Genomic DNA, 14,125 nt, shown 5'->3' with positions numbered 1-14,125 from the left:
CAGAATCTATAAAGAACTTAGCAAACTCAACACCCAAAGAACAAATAATCCAATCAAGAAATGGGCAGAGGACATGAACAGACATTTCTGCAAAGAAGACATCCAGATGGCCAACAGACACATGAAAAAGTGCTCCATATCACTCGGCATCAGGGAAATACAAATCAAAACCACAATGAGATATCACCTCACACCAGTCAGAATGGCTAAAATCAACAAGTCAGGAAATGACAGATGCTGGCGAGGATGCGGAGAAAGGGGAACCCTCCTACACTGTTGGTGGGAATGCAAGCTGGTGCAGCCACTCTGGAAAACAGCATGGAGGTTCCTCAAAATGTTGAAAATAGAACTGCCCTATGACCCAGCAATTGCACTATTGGGTATTTACCCTAAAGATACAAACGTAGTGATCCAAAGGGGCACGTGCACCCGAATGTTTATAGCAGCAATGTCCACAATAGCCAAACTATGGAAAGAACCTAGATGTCCATCAACAGATGAATGGATCAAGAAGATGTGGTATATATACACAATGGAATACTATGCAGCCATCAAAAGAAATGAAATCTTGCTATTTGTGACAACATGGATGGAACTAGAGCGTATCATGCTTAACGAAATAAGTCAAGCAGAGAAAGACAACTATCATATGATCTCCCTGATATGAGGAAGTGGTGATGCAACATGGGGGCTTAAGTGGGTAGGAGAAGAATAAATGAAACAAGATGGGATTGGGAGGGAGACAAACCATAAGTGACTCTTAATCTCACAAAACAAACTGAGGGTTGCTGGGGGAAGGGGGTTTGGGAGAAGGGGGTGGGATTATGGACATTGGGGAGGGTATGTGCTTTGGTGAGTGCTGTGAAGTGTGTAAACCTGGTGATTCACAGACCTGTACCCCTGGGGATAAAAATATATGTTTATAAAATTAAAAAATTTTTAAAAAAAGATGTCAGAGAATGCAACGATGGGAGTTTGTATTTCCTAGGCTAAATTTGTTTAAAAAATAAAACTTACTAGATGTTTACTTGTAAAAAAAAAAAAAAAAAAGTCAATTTCCGAAATGCAAAATGAAAGAATTTAAAACAAGAAGCAGCCAAACATTTCTGGCCAAGAAATTGCCTCGGCAGCATCTTGGTTTCTCAAGTCACTTTTTAGATGTTACCCTGAGCTGTGTTCTGGCACATCTGATTGAATAAATGTCTTTTACAGCCAAAAAAAAAGTTACTATGCTTGAGAATATTTTTAGTTCTTTTTTTTTTAAAGATTTTATTTATTTATTTGACAGAGAGAGAGATCACAAGTAGGCAGAGAGGCAGGCAGGCAGAGAGAGAGGAGGAAGCAGGCTCCCTGCTGAGCAGAGAGCCCAATGCGGGACTCGATCTCAGGACCCTGAGATCATGACCTGAGCCAAAGACAGCGGCTTAACCCACTGAGCCACCCAGGCGCCCGAGAATATTTTTAGTTCTTGAGAAGCAACTTCATCTTGTCACCTTGTCAAGAAGGAATCTTATCAAGTAACATACACTTAAATCTAGATGTAAGGTGCATGTCTGAGGTGGTGGATTCACTGCTTCCAAGATGCTGACAATTCTTAAGGATAGTTGTTATAGTTCACCTACTTTACATATAGCAAAACTGATCACATAGAGAAAAAACAACCTGTGCACGGTTGCATAATTAATAAAATAGGGAAGCCGGGCATTAACGACTAAGCTCATTTCTATCACACCACTCTGTCACAAAAAGTATATTTAATCTTCCTCATTATGATATTATAAACCAATGAAGTCAGGTTGATAAGTCTATCCCCATTTTCTTCTCAATGAAAAATAGGAGGCTGAAAAATATTTTATAATTTATTCACACTCATACCTATAATTAGTAGAGTCATGGCTTGTGTTCAATTCTCAACTCTTACACAAATACTCTCTTCCCCAAAGTCCATGAGGTCATGTTTCCTATCTAGTCTTGGTCCCATTATAAAATAAATTTTAGTTTCTTCATTTACCTGGGTTTTTTTCAAATATTTATTTATTTATTTATTTATTTATTTATTTAAGAGAGCAAGCGAGCATGAGTAGGGGTGAGGGGCAGAGAGAGAGGGAGAGACTCTCAAGCAGACTTCTCACTGAGCACAGAGCCCTCCATGGCCCTTGACCTCACGACTCTGAGAGCATGTCCTGAGATGAAATCAGGAGTCAGATACTTAACCGGCTGACCCATCGTGGCCCCCCTACATTTATTATTTACAAAACTCTTAAGTATGTTAGTCCAGTTTCCTCATTTTCACTATCCTTTGTTTCCTTGACATTTTCCTCCATCAATAAGACATTCGCGTACTCAGTATCTGTGGCAGCACAGGCTTTCAGGAAGCCCAGACCACTGGCATCGCTACTTACCATTATGTGCTGAGCCAGACTTGAGCTTCAGGAACAATACTCATATTATTTTTATTATAAGATATGGCAACTTTACTTTTTTAAAGGGTAATGAATTTGAAGGAAATATAAGCATGTATTTGCGTTTCTAATCTCTATCCTTAGACTTTCCTATTTCTAACTTTACAAAATTTTTAAAAAATTTTCATTGGGAACACACAGATATCCCAGTGACCTCAAGGTGTCCATTTAGCCTAAATCATTTTAAAATATCCATTAATTATCAAAGAATAATAATAATGTAAATGAATCATAGAGAATTGTACCTTTTTCATTAAATCTATCACTCATTCATGTTACAACCCAATTTCATTCACCACACACTGATATCTTATTGGTCTTAGGCATATGGATCAGTACTTATTTCCAGGATTATTTCAATATTCTTTCCATTTTCTTAAAGATAATTTCTGAAATTAACTTCTTCAGATTTTATATGGTAATTTCCTTGTTAAACAGTTTTAAAGTAAGCTTAACTCCTCTGGGTAAAGCTTATGATGTGCAAATTTTAAAATAAATAGGCAAAATAATGAGTATAGACAGAAAATTGTATGCACACATACAACACTTAGATACACATATTGCATAAGGTCAGTCATACCTTACAAAGAACATGTGATAATTCTTTTTCTCTTTTAATATTAGCTCTTGTTTTAAAATGTAATATTTTTGTCTAATTCAAGAAATCTAAAAATCTTCATTACCATGAATCCTTAAGTTCCATTTCACCTTTTTACTTACATGAAATATAAAGTTGAAAAACAACAACAACAAAAATCCCAAAATGCATGTGCATACCTCTAAAGAATCTTGAGGTTTTTTGTTATTTTTCAAAATCTTCTCAACTTTTCCTAATTACTTCCTACTTAGAAATCCTGTCACAGCTTTCCTTCTCTTCACACCGGGGATTTACATTCTCCCTCCTAAGACACCATCACATACAAAAACATTGTTTTTGTTTCCAAATGCATATTCAACAGCTGTTGAGGAAATGAGAAATGTGTGTGTTCATTTACTAACACACTCAGACTTCAGCTTAGTGGCATAACAAATTGAAAAAAGTCCCGAACTACAAAGTTCTACAAAAGATCACACTGAGCCAAGAATGAATTTATTTAGAGAAGAGGGGAATTGCTTAATCTTCCTGAGAAAAGGACAGTTTACCTTTGGCAAATACTGAAGAAAAGTATACATTTATTAAACTTTTTTTTATTGAAATTTTTGTCCCTTCAGATCATGCCATTCAAAGTTAACCTTTGTCTGACAATTGAAATGTCCTAATGAATTACACCTGCTCTCAAATATCAAAAATTCCCTTTCATGATAAATTTCCTTTCATGAACTTACCAGCCACTGAATTGGCCAAAGCACAATTCTAATTGGTCTGTTTACAGTGTGAGATCCAAATAAAAGTGCCCGAGTTATGGACCTTGAGGTTCCAGCCCTTGAGTGAGTTTCCCGATCCAATCTGGGAAGAGCAGACGCTGCAGTCATTTCAATCACTGCCGTCATGTAGACCCAGCCTCGTTCTAAACTTCCTCAAGTGCTTTCATCACATGGGCTTGGCAAATTGACAACTCAGAGTAGATACATATTGAATTGTGTCTTCTCAGTGGTGCAGGTGGAATAGGGCTACGAAAGGAGGCTCTTGAAATTTGTATATTGGCGCTCATCCATTCCTGGATGTATTCTTTTCGCCTCTATTAACCTCAGGACAATATCCACTGGGTGCTTTGTATGAGGTCATTCCCAAAGATAGTCTCTGTTTTTGTTTTTGTTTTGTAACATTTTTAGGAGAACCTAAATTTCTTGTTGTCATATTAAAATAAAAATAAGGGACACCTGGGCGGCTCAGTGGGTTAAGCTTATACTTTCGGCTCAGGTCATGGCCCCAGGGTCCTGGGATTGAGCCCCATATCTAGCTCCTTGCTCACCAGAGAGCCTGTTTCTCCTTCTGCTGCTGCCCCTGCTTATGCTCTCTCTTTGTCAAATAAATAAATAAAATCCTAAAATAAATAAGAATAGTCAAGACTTACTGTGAGCCCCTATAAGACTCTCAACTGCCTTCCACCTGCCTGCCTCATCTTTTGCTTCTTCAGCTTGCAGGCCTCAAACCTAATACGAGGTTCAGCCTCCTGTGACTCTCCATATGATATGGCTTCAAAGCCTGGCTATGATTGGGACACCTGGTTGGCTCGGTCAGTTAAGACTCTGACTCTTATTTTCACCTCAGGTAATGATCTTAGGGTCCTGAGTTTAAGCCCTTTGTGGGACTCCATGGAGCTGGGCATAGAGCCTGCTTGGGATTCTCTCTCTCCCTCAGCCCCTCCCCCCACACTCCCACCAGTTCTCTCTCTCTCTCTCTAAATACATACATAAATAAAACTGGTTATGATTAAAAAAACAAATGGTGCTCTCAACATACTCGTTATAATGCTGTCAAACCTAAAGCAATGCATGATGGATCCCTACAGAAAATGTGCCTCTAAGAATTTACTTTTTCTAAAAAAGATTAAATCTTATGGCCCCTTCCCCCACTTCTCTCTCCCTCTCTCTCTCTATCTCTCTCTCTCTCAAATAAATAAATCAATCTTTGGGGCACATGGGTGGCTCAGTGGGTTAATCATGGAACTCTTGGTTTGGCTCAGGTCGTGATCTCAGAGTCATGAGACTGAACCCTACGTTGGGCTCCACACTTGCATGGAGTCTCTTCAAGGGTCTCTCTCCTTCCTCCTCTCCCTCCTCCTCTGCCCCATCCCCGACTCCCACCAGCTAGCTCACACTCTTTCTCAAATAAATAAAATCTTCTAAAAAATTAAATACTATGAATTATTTTGCTATATAAATCATCCTTTCTGAAATATTTGTGCCCTTGATATTAAAAAACGTTCACGGAAAATTCAAATAATTCTATATTTTCCAGGTTAGTACCCATTTGCAAGCTAGAGGCTATTTAGCTTGTCCAAAAGAGAAAGCAAATCTTAACATCAATATTCATTCCTTAGTTAAACTTCAAATATTAGAAAACTCTAGTTACAAGAGTTCCTCTGTGATCAAAAGGGAAAATGAAAAGCTGAGTGTTTTGACATCATTACATTTAGAAAACTTAAAATGAATCTCAGAACTCTGAAATCCATTTTTAAAAACAAAAATCAAGTTGTTGCATGCTCACCAATTTCTTATTAAAGTAATAGAGTATAGAAAAATAAATCTGGTATATTTCTTTTCATTATCTTTGTTTCACAAGGACAAAACATAAAAATCTATATGAATTTTAAGTGCAAATAATAGGTCACCCTTATAAAAACATTTTGTTCAGTGAAGACAAATAGTACGGTTATTTATCCCATTATTATTCTATCTAAACTTAGTTCTAAAAATATTTTATTGTAATAACTGTATACTTAAAACTACATATAGAAGGAGTTTTTGTCAAGTTTTGGTATCTGATGCCAAGCGAACGAAGATGGCAAACCCGACTCGCTCTCCTAGTGTTTTTTATATATTTTCTTTGGATGGTTCCTAGTCTTAAAGATTATGTGCCTACATCCCTTCACACACACAGACACACACACACACTCCATATTTTAGGTTCCTATGAATCTGTAAAGAAATCAATGTTTATTAAGAAACAGAAACATAATGTGAGTTACTAGAATATAAGCCTTTGAAACTATTAGAATAAAACAGTCCCTATGAAAAAAATATTTCTAGGTCAATATGGAAATGTCATTTGAAAGCATTTTCTTTTTTAAAACAAATTGTTTCTCTTGAGTGGTTTTAAAATATCAGCTGTATTGGTACAATATGTTTACAAGCAAAGCAAATTTATGGGCCAAAGTAGATTTTTAAAATAAATCTATATATGAATCTTAAATAAGATTCAATAAGCACACAGATGGTTCTGCAGGCAGCTATGTCTCAGCAACAGGAGCTCTTCAAGAAGGAGCACGTGTTAGGGTCTCAAAGTAACAATGGACATGCACAACTGCTCTAATTCTCCAGTCCATTGAGTTGACATCATCTGCCAATCATTTGGCCACCACTATATCTCCAGTTGTTTCAGCATGTCACACTCTCTCAACAGTCTTCTTGTTACTGTCCCTGAATGTACATCCTGAGCAGGTATATATGACATGTGTGAAAAAGGCTGGAGATTGTCGGACCAAGAAATGATCCCAAAGCAGAAAACTCTATTAATAAGTGCAGTTAGATCAGACTTCCTACTTTCATCATAAGAACAGAATAAAATCAAATATTCAGCAATCATTCTATTTGTAATGCTGAATTAGCCAAATTGACTGATTCTTCCATCTCTAAAAAAAAAACTCATTTTATAGAAACAAGTTACACTGTCAGCACTAGACTATGTGTAATTAATCTATGAATTGGTCACATAACTTTACTAAAGTGTTAGGTCTTGATAAATTTTAACTTAGAAAAATGAGTTTAGTCCTTTGATCTTTGAAAATGTCTTCAAACCATCATCCTTGGCAAAAATCTTATTATTCTTTGAAAGGAAAACATCCCGAATCCTGTCACTTATTCAGGTAGCATCAGCTATCTTGTTCAAAGATCCAGCAAAGACAGCTGAGGTTGTACAGATTGCCGAGTCTGAACGAGGATGTGAGCAAAAGACGGTGCTTCCAGTGAGAGTTCAGCCCTTCCAGGCATCTAAAGGTTTCTATTTTAGTTACCAGAGAGAGGTCAGAACAAGCTTGTTCACTGAAACCTCTCGAGTGCAGAGGTGTTAGTTTCCTGCCCTTATGACTCTAGCAAATATAATAGTTGCATGATTCTCACTTAGTATGAAAAGAATGCCGCAGATATCATCTTGGTACTAACTGATCTACTGACAAGTGCACAAACCTTTAACCTTGCTCTAATTGTCATTAGAAATAAAATTACTCATACCCTAATCCAATAAATTGCTAATCACTAGATTTTTTTTATGTATTCCCAATAATTGTCCTTTGTTTAAAGTCACAAATGTCTTATTTTGCATGCTAGATGGAACTGACATGACTAGCTAATTCATGAAGAAAAGTAGAAATTATTTGGACAAGATGTTTTGTTTACTGCTATTTGAAGTGCTATAAAATGCAACTAGGCTTCTTGGAAAACCCTGACTTTCAACAGGTTCCTTAGTCTATCTGTGACCCATGAACTATTGAAGATGCAATCTTTAAAAAAATGATCCTGAAGATGAACATCTACATTAATTTATTCATTCTTATGTAGAAATATATCACTATATGTCAGTCGGACAAAAGGGGATTCTCCAGCTGTGATAAAGCATGGTCGCAAGATATATTTTATGAAAAGTAAATGTCATTCCCTATGACATAAATCTTCACTCCATTTCTTGAAATTAGTTGTATATGTGATTATGTACATAAATATCATTTCTGTCTATCTAGACCTCACACAACATAAAGAGCATATGTTAATGATTAGGATTTTAAGAGACCAGAAATCACTCTGTCAATAATCTCTGGTCTTCATGAAATTTTTATCTCCAAACTTTCTAATATTCTCAATTGATCCTCACATAAAACTTTCTTCATACCTTTTATGATTCTCATAGCCTTTCTGCACCATTTCATGTTTCCATACATTATGCCTACCGCAACTCCATACAGTGCTTTCATGATTTTTTAAAATATGACTGAGTAATTTTTAAATTTTATTTTAAAAATTCTTATATGAAATGACTAGGATTGTAATGTTTTCCTGATGTCATTCCTATAAAAATAATGGGTCACAATCATTGGAAAACAATCTACAATAAGGCAGTTAGATAAAGAAATTTCTGAGCAGAATTTACATTTAGAATGAACATAAGACACAAGAGTCAGCCTGGCTGGACCCAGAGGACAGGCTATGTGAGAAACTTGAATAAATAACATAGACAAAATTTGTAAGCATTGGAGGTAAGGCTATAATTTTACCTTTGATGGGTTGCCGGATTAATAAAAGTAATTTTCACAAAGTTTACTATGGGATTTCTATGAAGAACAGATTGGAGGTATGATATAAAATTTCTTTGATTCCTATATGACCATTTGATGAGTTTTTTCTTTTCCACTTAGTTTTCAAACCGTGATTCCAACACACAAAGACATATACACCCTATCCATCTTCCCTGCTGTGTTTTCTCTTCACAACACCTAACACATCCAACACATGTACATGCCTATTCATTTGTTTAATAATATGCCCACAACTAGACCATAGTTTCCATAAGGTAAGACATTTTTGTCTTTGTTTTTTCCCATTGTGGTAATGTTCTCTAGCTAACAGTAAAATACAATTAATAGTAGTCAAATAACAATAAGCATGAATTAATGACTGATTTAAGATAAAAATATTCCAATGTTTTATTGTAACAGAAACTTTAATAACTATATACCAGACATGACCTAAGGAAATAGACAATTATATCTAAGAATATGAAAGGGATGAAGGTTTGGAATATTGGTAAGGTTTAGTGGGGTGAGGTCTGGAGCCGACAACCAAGAAAGAATTCTTGAGACATCTTTTGTGCAAAATCATGGTTTTCTTAAGGCACAGGGACAGGACCCGTGGGCAGAAAGAGCTGCTGCTGTGAGGTGTGGCTAATTATATACTTGGGAATTGGGGAGGTGAGGACAAAGGAGTTGTCCAGAAGGGCTGTCCTATGTCTTATGACTTTTGGGATGCTGGAGGCCTAGTGATTGTCAAGCCAAGGCTTTTTTTTCCCTCTAATGAGGCACTAACATGAAAAGAGTTGGGAGTTTTCCAGAGGATGTTACATTCCTCCTATCACACATCCTTGTCCATGGGCTTTAGGTTCAAAATAAATTGAACATGTAATGTAAAATGTAAACCTTATTTACATTTCCTTCATAATGTAAAATGTAAATAAGATTTACATCTTATTGTAAATCTTCTGCCTCAGCCTCCCTCAATTTCTTGGAGGGGAGGGTGATGTTTGGGCTCTGGGAAACCTATGGGTCTCTGGAAGTTTGGCTTTTGATAAGAAAACTTTTTCCTTGTAAGTCACGAAGACATTTGCAAACTGAGGGAGACTCCAGTCCTGTGAGACAGTGATCTTTATCACAGTGATTTCTGGAAACCATTTGTTTTTCCCTTAGGGCAGCCTGGAATGCCTGAGGAATGTCACACACATCACATGGAAAGGGAGGGGGGGAGTGTAGCATGCCAACTTCTGCTTTGCCCTCAGCTATCCTTCTGCTTCCTCATCAAAAGTTTTTAGTAAAGGGGATTTTTAACCTTCTGCTGGGTATGCGGATTTATGTGTAGGGGCTGTAAAATACATATTTATTGTTGGGGTTAATGTAGAGTATGAAATCATCCATAGTACCTGGCTTACTAAAATGTAACACGGAGGCTGCTGCAGGAGATGGACAGTTCCAGAGAAGGGCATAGGCCTTTTGAATGTCAGGCCTGGCAACCCCTCTACCTGAGGATGCCTGCAGGAAGTTGCCTTCCCTGCAGCTTTCTTAGCCCAGACAGCTGCCATGTGATCCAAGAGATGTATGCATTGTCCCCTAAAGCTATGGTTAGCAGCATAGAACAAGTGAACCCCACCTTGTGTCTTTCCGTAATCAGACTCTTCTGTTTTCTTTAAGACCCCTTGCTACACATCACTTGCTTGAGAAACAGAGTAATAAAGATTTGTGATTATCCAGAAGCATGAGTAAGGTGGGAGCAAAGAAGAGGAAAGGGTCTTTGTCTCTGACTGTTGACCCCCCTCCTCCTGTCTTTCACAGCAAAGTCAGGAATAATCTTCCATCAGTGGGTGCAGGGATTGCTGGCCATTCCATGCATTTATACAGAGTTAAAGCTGAATTCTGAGCAAGAAGTTATTCAATTTTATGAACAACCGTAAATGACAAAATAAAATTTAGTGTTTATATTCTATTTTTTTCCTTCTTTTGAGTACCAATATCTGCTGACTCTACTGGAATTTACACAAGTATTAATGCATAAGAAAATAATCCCCATTACTCCACAGATTAAAATAAACGACTCCTACCATTTTGGCACATGCATTCAGGCCTTTAAAAATAATTTTGGGGGCTCCTGGGTGGCTCAGTCATTAAACATCTGCCTTCAGCTCAGGTCACGATACCAGGGTCCTGGGATCAAGCCCCACGTTAGGCTCCCTGCTCGGGGGTAGCCTGCTTCTCCCTCTGCCTCTCCCTTTGCTTCTGTTCCCTCTTTCGCTGTGTGTCTCTCTCTCTGTCAAATAAATAAATAAAATCTTGTAAAAAATACTAATAATTGTGAAAATATGGTTGTAATTCAACAGCATTAAAACTGTTAGTATATTTGTTTTCTTTTCTATAGAATGTATGTAGCATTATCTATCATTAGCCTTTCAAAGATCATTAAAACCTCAGCATTTCCATATAATTATATTCTTGATACTGTCCAAAAAATATTGTGGTTTCTTCTGAATGTTGGTAACTTCAAAGCTTTTAAAATTTCTTCAAGTTATTCATTCAGTCAAAGTTGTGGAAAATATTTTGGAACTCTTACTATGTGTCAGACACTCATTTGTGGTGATAAATGAATAAAACCAGCCTGGGTCTTGCACACAGAGAGCATGTTTTCTTATAAAAAGGGAGCAGACATTAAACAGTAAACAATGGAAGAATATATTATAATCATGTATATGCAGGGCAGAGATAGATCCATGAGATTGTAACGGGGGAACCATAATACGTGTCCTTGTCAATATACATATATAGATTTCATAATATAAGTAAAGAGGCTTCCAATATACATGTGCCCTTTTGTATACATTTATTAAGCATATATATATATATATATATATACTTTTCATCCTCCTTTTGTCCCTAGTCTGTTACTTCTGTATTTATAAGCACTCTCCTGCAGCCAAATTGACCTCTTTGCAGAAATTTCCAGTTATGCGCCTTCTAAGGCCATCATATTGAGAGGAATTCCCATTTTATACTTACCTGATCCTACTCCCGGGGCTCACTGGGTGTAAAAACAGCTGTTGAGAACAATCTCCCTCTTGAAAACTTGGATAATTCTCCATCACACACATGAGAAAAAAGGTGGTACTGTTTGGGGTTTCTTTTCTTTCTAAAATGCCACAGTGTGATCTTTACTGTAAAGCACCCATTGAGGGCGCCTGGGTAGCTCAGTGGGTTAAGCCACTGCCTTCAGCTCAGGTCGTGATCTCGGGGTCCTGGGATCGAGCCCCGCATCGGGCTCTCTGCTCAGCAGGGAGCCTGCTTCCCTCTCTCTCTCTCTGCCTGCCTCTCCGTCTACTTGTGATTTCTCTCTGTCAAATAAATAAATAAAATCTTTAAAAAAAAAAAAAAAAGCACCCATTGAAAGGTGTTTTCTTCCAAAGTTTTAGGAGAAAAGTGGAGCAGAAATATCTCTGAGATTTCCAATTATCTCCTTATACTCATCTTCTACCTTGCTCTTCCTTTCCTCTCCTCTCCCCTGGCTGAGAGGACTTCCATTAACTATCTGTAAGTAAAAGAACTGCCCTGTATCTAGTGCTCTAAACATTAGACTAAAAATTCTCTGGATTAAAATGTGTTCTAATGGAGTAAAAAAAAACCCTGTGATGAGGTCTCTAAAATCAGGTTCTCAAAGGTAAATTTATAAAATTGATTTTATTTAATGGTTATCTCTTGCAAACAGAAAGCACCTTGGTATTATACCATGTGGTCAGCTGAGACTAAAAACAATACAAAACAGAACACTCAGCACTTTAACTGATACTGTTTTTTCTTTAGGTGAGGAAATAGAAAAGGACTCCTGTATTAAAATATCCAGCTATTACCCACATTGCTTTAGAACAAGAATGTAAAAGTTTTATAAGTAGGAGAAACATGGAGTGATGAATTTGAAACCATCTATATCTAGGAATGTGCTTTTCTTTTAGTGTAGATATTTGTTCTTGGTCTTCACTAGGACACTTTCCAGTATGCTGTCTAATGTGTCAGAACAGGGCTAGATATTTGACTCAGGACCACTGCTGCCCTCGAAAACCAAATGCCTCCACTCCTATTCCTTTCAGAATATTGAATCAACCACATAACTGTTTCTTTAATTTGTAACATTAAAAATTGAATCTCAGATTGGGTCTGAACTGTGAACCTAGTTCACCTGTTCACGCCACACTATAAAAAAAGGCAAAGGAAGTTTGAAGCTGAAATTCACTAGAGGTTAAAAGGTGATGATTTTCATAATATAATAAGGGGAGAATAAAGCAAAATAATAACTATTGAAAATTAAAATTTAATTGAGAAATTACTATAAATTTTGTATACTCAGAATATTAATGATCAATTAAAATCATCATGCAAATATATTTAAAAGAGGTTTGAAATATAATCATATTCCCTTTCTCATGCAAATTGTATCTTTTCAGCCTCTTTCCTTTAACACTCAGACCAAATATTCAGGTCAGAAAAATCCACAAACATTGTCCAGTCTACTTCTTTCTGATGAATTCTTTTTCTTTTTAATTTTTTATTTTTTATAAACATATAATATATTTTTACCCCCCAGGGATATAGGTCTGTGAATCGCCAGGTTTACACACTTCACAGCACTCACCATAGCACATACCCTCCCCAATGTCCATAACCCCACCCCCCTTCTCCCAAACCCCCTCCCCCCAGCAACCCTCAATTTGTTTTATGAGATTAAGAGTCACTTATGGTTTGTCTCCCTCCCAATCCCATCTTGTTTCATTTATTCTTCTCCTACCCCCTTAACCTTCCATGTTGCATCACCACTTCCTCGTATCAGGGAGATCATATAATAGTTGTCTTTCTCCGATTGACTTATTTCGCTAAGCATGATACCCTCTAGTTCCATCCACGTCATCGCAAATGGCAAGATTTCATTTCTTTTGATGGCTGTGTAGTATTCCATTGTGTTTATATACCACATCTTCTTTATCCATTCATCTGCTGATGGACATCTAGGTTCTTTCCATAGTTTCGCTATTGTAGACATTGCTGCTATAAACATTCGGGTGCACGTGCCCCTTCGGATCACTACGTTTGTATCTTTAGGATAAATACACAGTAGTGCTATTGCTGGGTCATAGGGTAGTTCTATTTTCAACATTTTAAGGAACTTCCGTGTTGTTTTCCAGAGTGGTTGCACCAGCTTGCATTCCCACCAACAGTGTAGGAGGGTTCCCCTTTCTCCGTATCCTCGCCAGCATCTGTCATTTCCTGACTTGTTAATTTTAGCCATTCTGACTGGTGTGAGGTGATATCTCATTGTGGTTTTGATTTGTGTTTCCCTGATGCCGAGTGATATGGAGCACTTTTTCATGTGTCTGTTGGCCATCTGGATGTCTTCTTTGCAGAAATGTCTGTTCCAATCTTCTGCCCATTTCTTGATTGGATTATTTGTTTTTTGGGTTTTGAGTTTGCTAAATTATTTATAGATTATGGACACTAGCCCTTTATCTGATATGTCATTTGCAAATATCTTCTCCCATTCTGTCAGTTGTCTTTTGATTTTGTTAACTGTTTCCTTTGCTGTGCAAAAGCTTTTGATCTTGATAAAGTCCCAATAGTTCATTTTTGCCCTTGCTTCCCTTGCCTTTGCTGATGTTCCTAGGAAGATGCTGCGGCTAAGGTCGAAGAGGTTGCTGCCTGTGTTCTCCT

Source organism: Mustela erminea, chromosome 17 (assembly GCF_009829155.1).
Source record: "Mustela erminea isolate mMusErm1 chromosome 17, mMusErm1.Pri, whole genome shotgun sequence".
Taxonomy (NCBI): domain Eukaryota; kingdom Metazoa; phylum Chordata; class Mammalia; order Carnivora; family Mustelidae; genus Mustela; species Mustela erminea.
The sequence above is the reverse complement of the archived record's forward strand: the minus strand, read 5'-3'. Positions refer to the sequence as shown.